This window comes from Macaca thibetana, chromosome 4 (genome assembly GCF_024542745.1).
Source record: "Macaca thibetana thibetana isolate TM-01 chromosome 4, ASM2454274v1, whole genome shotgun sequence".
NCBI classification, from domain to species: domain Eukaryota; kingdom Metazoa; phylum Chordata; class Mammalia; order Primates; family Cercopithecidae; genus Macaca; species Macaca thibetana.
In genome coordinates this window covers 77,764,519-77,773,605 of record NC_065581.1, presented here as the reverse complement: position 1 = coordinate 77,773,605, position 9,087 = coordinate 77,764,519, and the positions used below count along the sequence as shown (strand labels likewise).

At 40.6% G+C, this 9,087-nt stretch overlaps 1 pseudogene; it reads left to right on the top strand.

Moving 5' to 3' along the window:
• Window positions 1-642: 642 nt before the first annotated feature.
• Window positions 643-2,038, top strand: LOC126953900 (citrate synthase, mitochondrial-like; annotated as a pseudogene).
• The last annotated feature ends 7,049 nt before the right edge of the window (window positions 2,039-9,087 follow it).

Sequence of the window (9,087 nt, the reverse complement as noted above, 5' to 3'; positions counted from 1 at the left end):
TAGGCTGGAATGCAGTGGCACGAGAGGCTCACTGCAACTTCTGCCTCCTGGGTTCAAGCGATTCTCCTGCCTCAGTCTCCTGAGTAGCGGGGATTACAGGCGCCTGCCACCAAGCCCGTCTAATATTTTGTATGTTTAGTAGAGATAGGGTTTCACCATGTTGGCCAGATGGATCTCGAACTCCTGACCTCAGGTGATCCACCCCCCTTGGCCTCCCAAAGTGCTGGGATTACAGGTGTGAGCCTCATTTTTTTTTTTTTTTTTTTGAGACAGAGTCTCGCTCTGTCACCCAGGCTGGAGTGCAGTGGCTGGATCTCAGCTCACTGCAAGCTCCGCCTCCCGGGTTTACACCACTCTCCTGCCTCAGCCTCCCGAGTAGCTGGGACTACAGGTGCCCGCCACCTCGCCCAGCTAGTTTTTTTGTATTTTTTTAATAGAGATGGGGTTTCACCATGTTAGCCAGGATAGTCTTGATCTCCTGACCTCATGATCTGCCTGTCTTGGCCTCCCAAAGTGCTGGGGTGACCCTCATTTTAAAGAACAGGAACCTTGTCTACCCGTTGGCATGGCCTCTTGTGCAGCAACATAGGCTCCTGTTCCTGCCGCAACTCTCTCCCTCCTTCTCTGGCCATCAGAGTCCAGAATTGGTCCACCATGGCTTTACTCACTGCTGCCACCCAGTTCTTGGGAACAAAGGATGTATCTTGTCTTGTTCTTGCTGCCTGGCATGCCAGTACCTCCTCTAGGAATTTGGAAGACATATTGACTTACCTGATACCCAAGGAGCAGGCCAGAATTAAGATCTTCAGACAGCAAAGTGGCAAGAGGGTGGTGGGCCAAACCACTGTGGGCAGGATGTGTGGTGGCCTGAGAGGCACGAGGGGATTGGTATATGAAACATCAGTTCTTGATCCTAATGAAAGCATCCATTTCTGAGGCTTTAGTGTCCCTGAGTGCCAAAAACTGCCACCTAAGGCTAAGGGTAAGAAAGAACCTCTGCTGGAGGGCTTATCTCAGCTGCTGGTAGCTGAACATATCCCAACAGAGGAAACAGGTATCCTGGCTTTCAAAAAAGTGGTCAAAGAGGGCAGCTCTACCCTCCCATGTGGTCACCATGCTGGACAACTTTCCCACGAATATACATCCCATGTCTCAGCTCAGTGCAGCCTATACAGCCCGCAACAGTGAAAGTAATACTACCTGAGCATATGCAGAGGATATCAAGTTCTGGGAGCTGATTTATGAAGACTGTGTGGATCTGATCACAAAGCTACCTGTGTTGCAACAAAGATCTACCAAAATCTCTACTAAGAGGGCAAAAATGTTGGGGCCATTGACTCCAAGTTGAACTGGTCCCACAATTTCACCAACATGTTAGGCTATACCGATGCTCAGTTCACTGAGCTCACGCACCTGTACCACAACATCCACAGTGACCATGAGGGCAGCGATGTAAGTGCCCATATCAGCAACTTGTTGGGCAGTGCCCCTTCAAGCCCTTATCTGTCCTTTGCAACAGCCATGTATGGATTGACAGGCCCTCTACATGTACTAGCAAATCAAGAACTGTTTGTCTGGCTAACTCAACTACAGAAGGAAACTGGCAAAGATGTGGCATGTGAGAAGTTATGAGACTACACCTGGAACACACTCAACCTAAGATGAAGTTATTCCAGACTGTGGCCATGCAGTATTAAAGAAGACTGATCCATGAGATACCTGCAGTGACAGTTTGCTCTGAAACACCACATAATGACCCCATGTTAACTTGGTTGCTCAGCTACACAAGATTGTGCTCAATAGCCTCTTAGAGAATGGCAAAGCCAAGAATACTTGGCCCAATGTAGACACACCCTGGGGTACTGCTCCAGGACTATGGCATGATGGAAATGAATTACTACACTGTTCGGTTCAGAGTGTCTCGGGCACTGAGTGTACTGGCACAGCTCATCTGAAGTCATGCACTCGGATTCTCTCTAGAAAGGCCCAAGTCTTTCTAGATGGTCTGATGAAGTTCATGGACTCTAAGTTGGGATAAAACTGGAGACTGGGGGGAAAGTGACTACCAGAAAGTGAGGACACTTAAAAAAAAAAAAAAAAAGTCTACTTTTGTTTTAAGGGGGCTTTAAAGACTTAGAATTAAATTGTATCTGAGGCACTGATAATAGATTTGAGGTTAAAATGTAAATTAAAATTTTTAAAAATGAAAAACCTAACTAACTCCCTTCACTTGCCTAGTATGAGTTGCCCATCAACTGCAGAATGACCACGACTAATGCATGTGTAATGGGTTAAGTCTGGCCCCTGCACCATCTCAGAGTGAGAATCTGGCTCCTCTTTCCCTCGGTCAAAGCTGTTTGCAGAGAATGTGGAGTCACTTCTGAGATTTTGCTTCTACTCTGCCAAGTGCACAATAAGCCAGCAAGCCAGGACTCTTCCCTTTCTGTTTCCATAGGAATGTCGTTGGATAGTCAGCTGTACCGAGTCCCTCAGCCCTCTCTCCTGCACACTAACACCTCCTAGCAAGATCTATTGGTTAGCTGGACAAGCTTTGGCAATTTTTTATGCTACCAGGTGAGCATAAAGTAATGATATTTGTTGTAACTGGCACCTAGTGTTTGATTTGATTTCTCTTTTCAAAACTATCCTATTAAAATTAAGGTCTCAGAGTGTTCTGTCTCCCATTACTTTAATACCCCCATTCAGACTTTCTACACCTGTTGCACCTCAAGATAAGGATGTCTGGGACCTCCCCATCTTGGCCCTCACCAGAGACCTCTTTCAACAGATCTGTCTTATCTGTGGTCCCAGTCAATGGGTTTTTATCAGTGCTTAATGTGAACTAAATATTTTACTTCCACAGAACACAAGCCACTACCCTCTGACCTTCCCCTGCCCTTCTAAGGTGCTGTGGGGCATAAACAGGGACTCAGGAATGACAGCATGATAGCTTCAGGGTCTGGTCCCAGGAGTATTAGCTCCTCTTTTGGAGCAAGAAAATGATTCAAGATTGGACATGGTCTCCTCTGATTATTGGGTCCTGGAGTTGAGAGGATTAAAAACAGTAAGCCTTCCCCTTCATCCTTTGCCTCAAGAAAATGCTCCCTTACTTATCAACCTCCTTTTCCTGTCCTGCCTCAAGCGCTCACAATACAGTGTTTGTCTTAGAAGCCCCATTTGCACATGTTTTCAGAAACTCAGAATGTTCTACTGCCTTTTCTTGAAGAACTGATTAAGATACATTCTTTCTGTGCCCCTTTCTTCCTTCCAAATTCCTGCCTGTGTTTCTGTGGATCCACCATCCCCAGAACTACACTGTTGAGATGAACACAGTATAAGCCCCTAATAACTGTAAGGTCATGATGCAGACTTCAGGTTGCTCTGTATAAAATGCAAAGTAAATGTTTTTATTAACAATGAAAAAAAGAAAAATACCAGACACTCTGAGCTGGCTTTGCAGGTGGTCATATATATCTGAAATAACTTCCCATTATAGTAGAAGACTGAGAAATTATCCAAATAATGCAATCATTTAGGGCGTTAAAAAGAGTTTCTATGTAATGCATTTATAAATGTTATGCATGTATGTAATAAATATGTACTCACAAAAGGGTTTCTCTGCTACTGAGAAAAGTATTTTCACCTACACAATAATAAATAGCTAGTGTTTCTTAAGCACTACTAGATGCCTGACATTGTTCTAAGTGTTCTACATATGTAGTCTCTTCATCTTAACAGCAGCCCTCTAATTTGATCCTATTATTATCTCCACAGAGCACAGAAAAATGAAGCATTATGTCCAAGGTCAGCCAGCATTCAATCCCAAGCAGTCTGGCTCTGTAGTATATAGTCTTACCACGACAAAATATAACATCTCATTTGACCTCGTTATATAGATACTATTATATCCATTTGTCAGATGAGAAAATTGAGGCTTAGTGGGATTATATAACTTTCAAAGTTCCTCTGCTAACATGATAGATTCAGTTCTAATCTTTCTGATTCCGAAGTCCATGCTTATAGCCAATTATAAACTTATAAAACCACTACAGCCTCCTAAATGCAGGACCACTGTGTAAGATTTGAAAGTTATCATGACCCTCAAAAACAATACAAGTAAAAGGGAACAAATTATATTAGTGACCTGAACCACACCATCTCACTGAGGTGGCTCAGCCCTAGATAGCACCAGGATTTTTTCATCACTAATCACAGGGCAATGGTCCTAGGCCCAACCTCCCATCTGGCTCAGAGCTACTACTGTCAAAACAAAAGATGGCCTTTGTTTTCTGGTCTTTACAAATCCTTGTAGCAGTTTCTCTATCTGTCTCCAGGAGTGGTCACAAGGCTAGCCAGAAGGAAATTCAACCCAGAGACCCAAACCTGGATTCAAAACAGAAACTGCTCGAAGGGTTGAGTCAGGAGTTGTGTCCCCACAGAGCTCTTTGATCCTGAGAGAGGAAATCATTGGCACAAAGGAAAAGAGAAGCAGATTATAGACGAGAGGGCTTTTGTTGCTGAAGGTCTTTTCCTTCTAGATGAGCATTCTGGATTTCAGAGTGGCTGTTTCCTGCTGAGCTTCAATGGGCCGGGCCTCTGCCCCTGCACAAAAGAGTAGGAGAATTTTGAACTCAAACATAAAAGCAGAGCAGCAGGCCACAGCGTCTACAGCTCAGGCCTGCTGGGAGCCGCAGCCAGTTCAGATACCATATGTGTCCTGCTTATCCATCTGGTTCTTTGGACAAGGCCAAACAAAACAGTGGAAATAAATGGCAGAGTAAAGTCTTTTGCCCTGGCCCTGAAGCACATACTGACCTCACCTTGCAGAGTTTTTCTGTAAATCATTTGGATTATAAGTAATTTGATTTAAAGTATAAGAGTCCAATCTATATAAAACTTTAAAGGGGGAGAAAAAAGTTCCAACATTACATCTGATTAGCAGGCTAATCACCTTATATCTGTCCCTCCATTTACCAATATTACTTCATAAATTAAAACCTGAAATCCAGTGAAACCATAAAAACATGTAGCTTAACCACATGTGAATCCAAACCAAATCAGCCACAGTTTATACAACCACTACAAAAGCTTCTGCATTATTAAACTATATTTTATGAAGAATTGGACTCACTTATTTAAGCAAAAGTCAGCACAGTAAATTTTTATGTAATAAGAAGACTCCATAATCTCTGATAGATTATTCTACATCTTAATTTTCTATGTAATTTCAACTTTGATTAACTGTAGACTCTTCATTGAAACTAATATATCTCTGTGGCTAATACTTTCAATGAACTTAGTTTGTATATATAGTTATGAGTTGCTTAACCACAAGGATACATTCTGAGAAATTTATCTTTAGGAGAATTCTTTGTTATGGGATCATGGAGTGTACTTACATAAACCTGTATAGCAGTGGTCCCCAACATTTTGGGCACCAGGGACTAGTTTCGTGGAAGATAAATTTTCCACAAACCTGGAGGGGGAGGAGCGGGGATAGTTTGGAGATGAAACTGTTCCACCTCCATGATTCTCATAAGGAGCAGCAACCTAGATCCCTCACATGCTCAGTTCACAATAGGGTTCACACTCCTATGAGAATCTAACGCTTCTGCTGATCTGACAGGAGGCAGAGCTCAGGTAGCAATGCTTGCTCGCTGGCCCACTGACCTCCTGTTTCCTGCTTTGTGGCCTGGTTCCTAACAGGCCACAGACCACTACCAGTCTTGACAGAATGGGGGCATGAAGGTTGGGGACCCCTACCCTACTACACACCTTGGCTACATGGTATAGCCATGTTGTTTCTAGGCTACACACCTGTTCAGCATGTTACTGTAGGGAATACCGCAGGCAACTATAACAATGGCAAATATTTGTGTATCTAAACATAGAAAAAGTAATGCATTGTCTTGTGACTTCATGATGGCTTCATCACTAGGGGAGAGGAATTTTTTCAGCTCCATTATAATCTGAAAGGATCACTGTTATCTATGTAGTCCATTGTTTACCAAAACGTCATTATATGGTGCATGACTGTATTTCAGTTACTTTCAACAGACCGAACATTAGCCTTGTACTATACCCAGTTTCTCAGTCTCAGCACTATTGACATTTTAGACCAGATAAATCTGTTGTGGGGGATTATCCTGTGCATTGCAGGACTTTTATCGCCACACTTAGTCTCTCACTTAAATGCCACTAGCACTGCCCCCCATTTGTGAAAACACCAAATGTCTCTATATATTGTCAGATGTCCCTGTGGAGTGAGTTGAAATCACCCCTGGTTGAGAACCACTGGTTTATATGATACAGAGAATAACTTTTGAATGCTGATCTGCTCCTTCTCATTTATACATAATCATTCAGTAACAGCTAATACTCAGTATTAAAAATATAAGGCAATGACTAGACCCATTGGATTTTTTAATCTAAGTTATAAATTTATCTTCTGAACTCATAAAAGTAATGTTATAATAGTTTCTGAATATCATGAAAATTCAATCATACACAAAACTCTATGTATTATATAATGGTGAGGTTTATTCCAGGCCCACTGACAAGTCTGTCTTACTTCACTGAAGTTAACCCTCCATACACAGATAATGACAGATGACTGGGCAGGTGGGAAAGATGGATGGGAAGAAAGAAAAAGCAGCAAGAATGTGGAGTCCCGATAAATAAGCAATAACAAGGAAGGGGACCCAGGTGGCAGAGGGCCCCAGGTGAGGAAGAACAATGAACAATTGTTTTGAGAGATGGCTAACCACAAATAACCTGAGGGCACCACAACCTTGCATGTAGCCCCCCTCCAGCAGGACCCTATAAAACTTCCCTCCAGCCCCTGCCTCTTTGCAGACAGCCTCTTCTCTGCTGTCCTGCCTATTGCAGTCTTGCCACATATTTTCATACTTTCTCTAATAAATCTGCTTTTCTTTACCTACAACTGTCTTGGTAAATTCCTTTACTGTCTGCACCGCTCACCCTAGATAGTTACTACCCATGACAAAAAGACTAGAGAGCAGGCTATGAACAGTACTGAAGGTGGCTGAAATCATATAAGTAACGTTCCTTAAGAAAACTAGAAAAATAGGTTTTCATGCAAAAGCAAACTATTTTAATAATGTACTTAGTTTGAAAATAGTCTTCATAATTAAATACAATGCATAAAATCCCCATTTAATGTTCTAAACTTACTATTTTAACTTAGGACCTTTTTTTTAGTAAACCTCTTTTAATGTTGCTTCACTCAAATCATTTGTCTCTTTTTCTCCAGATGTTATGCTTCCTTTAAATAATTGCAAAGAGGTCATATTAAATTAGCCCTCTGTTTCAAAAGTGAAAAGCTCCAGTGAGCAAAGACAAATGTTTATGGCAAATTGGTTAGTAAAATGCTGTCTCATGAGAACTGGACATTAAACTGGAAATGTTTAACATCTCCTTGGTCAATCTCAATTCTTCCTTCAGTCACCGAAAATTATTTTTAGTTTAATCACAACTCATCACACTGTACACATTGAGATTGCTACTTTACTCCTTTAATTAAAAACAAAAACAAATAAAAATATTTTTATTTGGCTTTGCTAAAAGAAACTGGTTTAGTTCTATCACTGTGTATCAGAATTCTACTTCAATCTCAGTGATTATATTTTCTTGACATTTAATCAGACTGTAGTGATTTTCAACCATAGATTTTAAAAAAAAATGCTTATAAATTAATATAAATAAAGTGCTTAAAACAGTGTCAGAAATAATGCCTTACATAGTAAGAGTTACATAAGTACCTGCTATTATTACTGGGCTCCACTGAAGACTAACTAAATCCAAATCTATGGAGATTAAGTGTAGCCATCAGAATCATCAGAATATTTGGGCTAAGGCACTGGTACTTTGCCAAAGCCCTCTATGTGATGGCAGTGAGCCATCAGCATTGAGAAACATTGATTGTACCATGTGCCAATGAAGCAAATTTAATAGCTTAAATGTCAGAAAACCTGATCAGTCTCATTCTATGTACCACTGATTTAAAAAAAAAAAAAAATAATAATAATAATAATAATAATAATCTACCATTTTCTAGGCACTGTGCATGTCAAAGACATTGAAAATGAGTAAGACAATCTTTACCCTCAAGCAGCTAGCAATCAGTTAATTAAACAGACTATGGCCCAATAAATACAGAGTAATTCTTTAAGGGTAAGAATAGTGATATTAACTAAGGGTGTGGGCCAAATAAACTATTAGCCAATTCTACTTGAATAAAGTAAGGAAGGCTCCCAGGGAGAGAGAAAATTGAAGTGACCCTTAAAGGATTAATGAAGTTGTGTTGGGTGCAAAATGAAGGGAAAGACACAGAAAGAAAGGGAAATCACATGTTTAAGAATTATTATGTAAAAGTTTAAGCAGAAGATGTGATGTGGGTGAAACTGCATAGATTCGAAGGGCTTGAAAACCGGGCCAAGAAAGTGTGATGTTTTCCTGTAGGCAAAGGGGAACCAAAGACGCATTTTAAGAAAAGGAGTAAAATGATCATTCCTGCAACTTATATCTCTCTGTCTTCATGTACTAAGAGCAGCAATAAACACACCCATACAGACTTAGGTCCTCACATGATCATGCTAGATAGACAGAAACCAAGTTTGAACCTCAGCCAATCTCATTTACATGGCAGAGCTCTACCCTAAAATATAAGAAAGCGAAGCAAGTGGGACATTCTTAGTTTTGTGGAACTTGAAAATCCATATCTTCCAGTCATTTAAGAAGAGGATGAACCAAAAAGCCTTCCAAGGATCTTTAATTGTCGACATTGGCTAATAATTTCTTCTTTCTAAAGGGAAAATAATAAAAACTATATTCTCCAGAAAGTCATAGATCTCTTTATGCTGTGGGGAAAGTTTTAAGGACATAGCAAGCATAATATTGCCAGGAAAAAGATAATCTAGGATATTCTTGGATGTTGTCTCCAGATGTTGAGTTTTAATTCTATCCTGATTTAGACAGTGAACTATTAAAATATGGAAAATATGATTATAATTTATGTTCTTCCATATAACGACTCAGGGGATTTCTTATTTTGTTATTAGAGGGGAG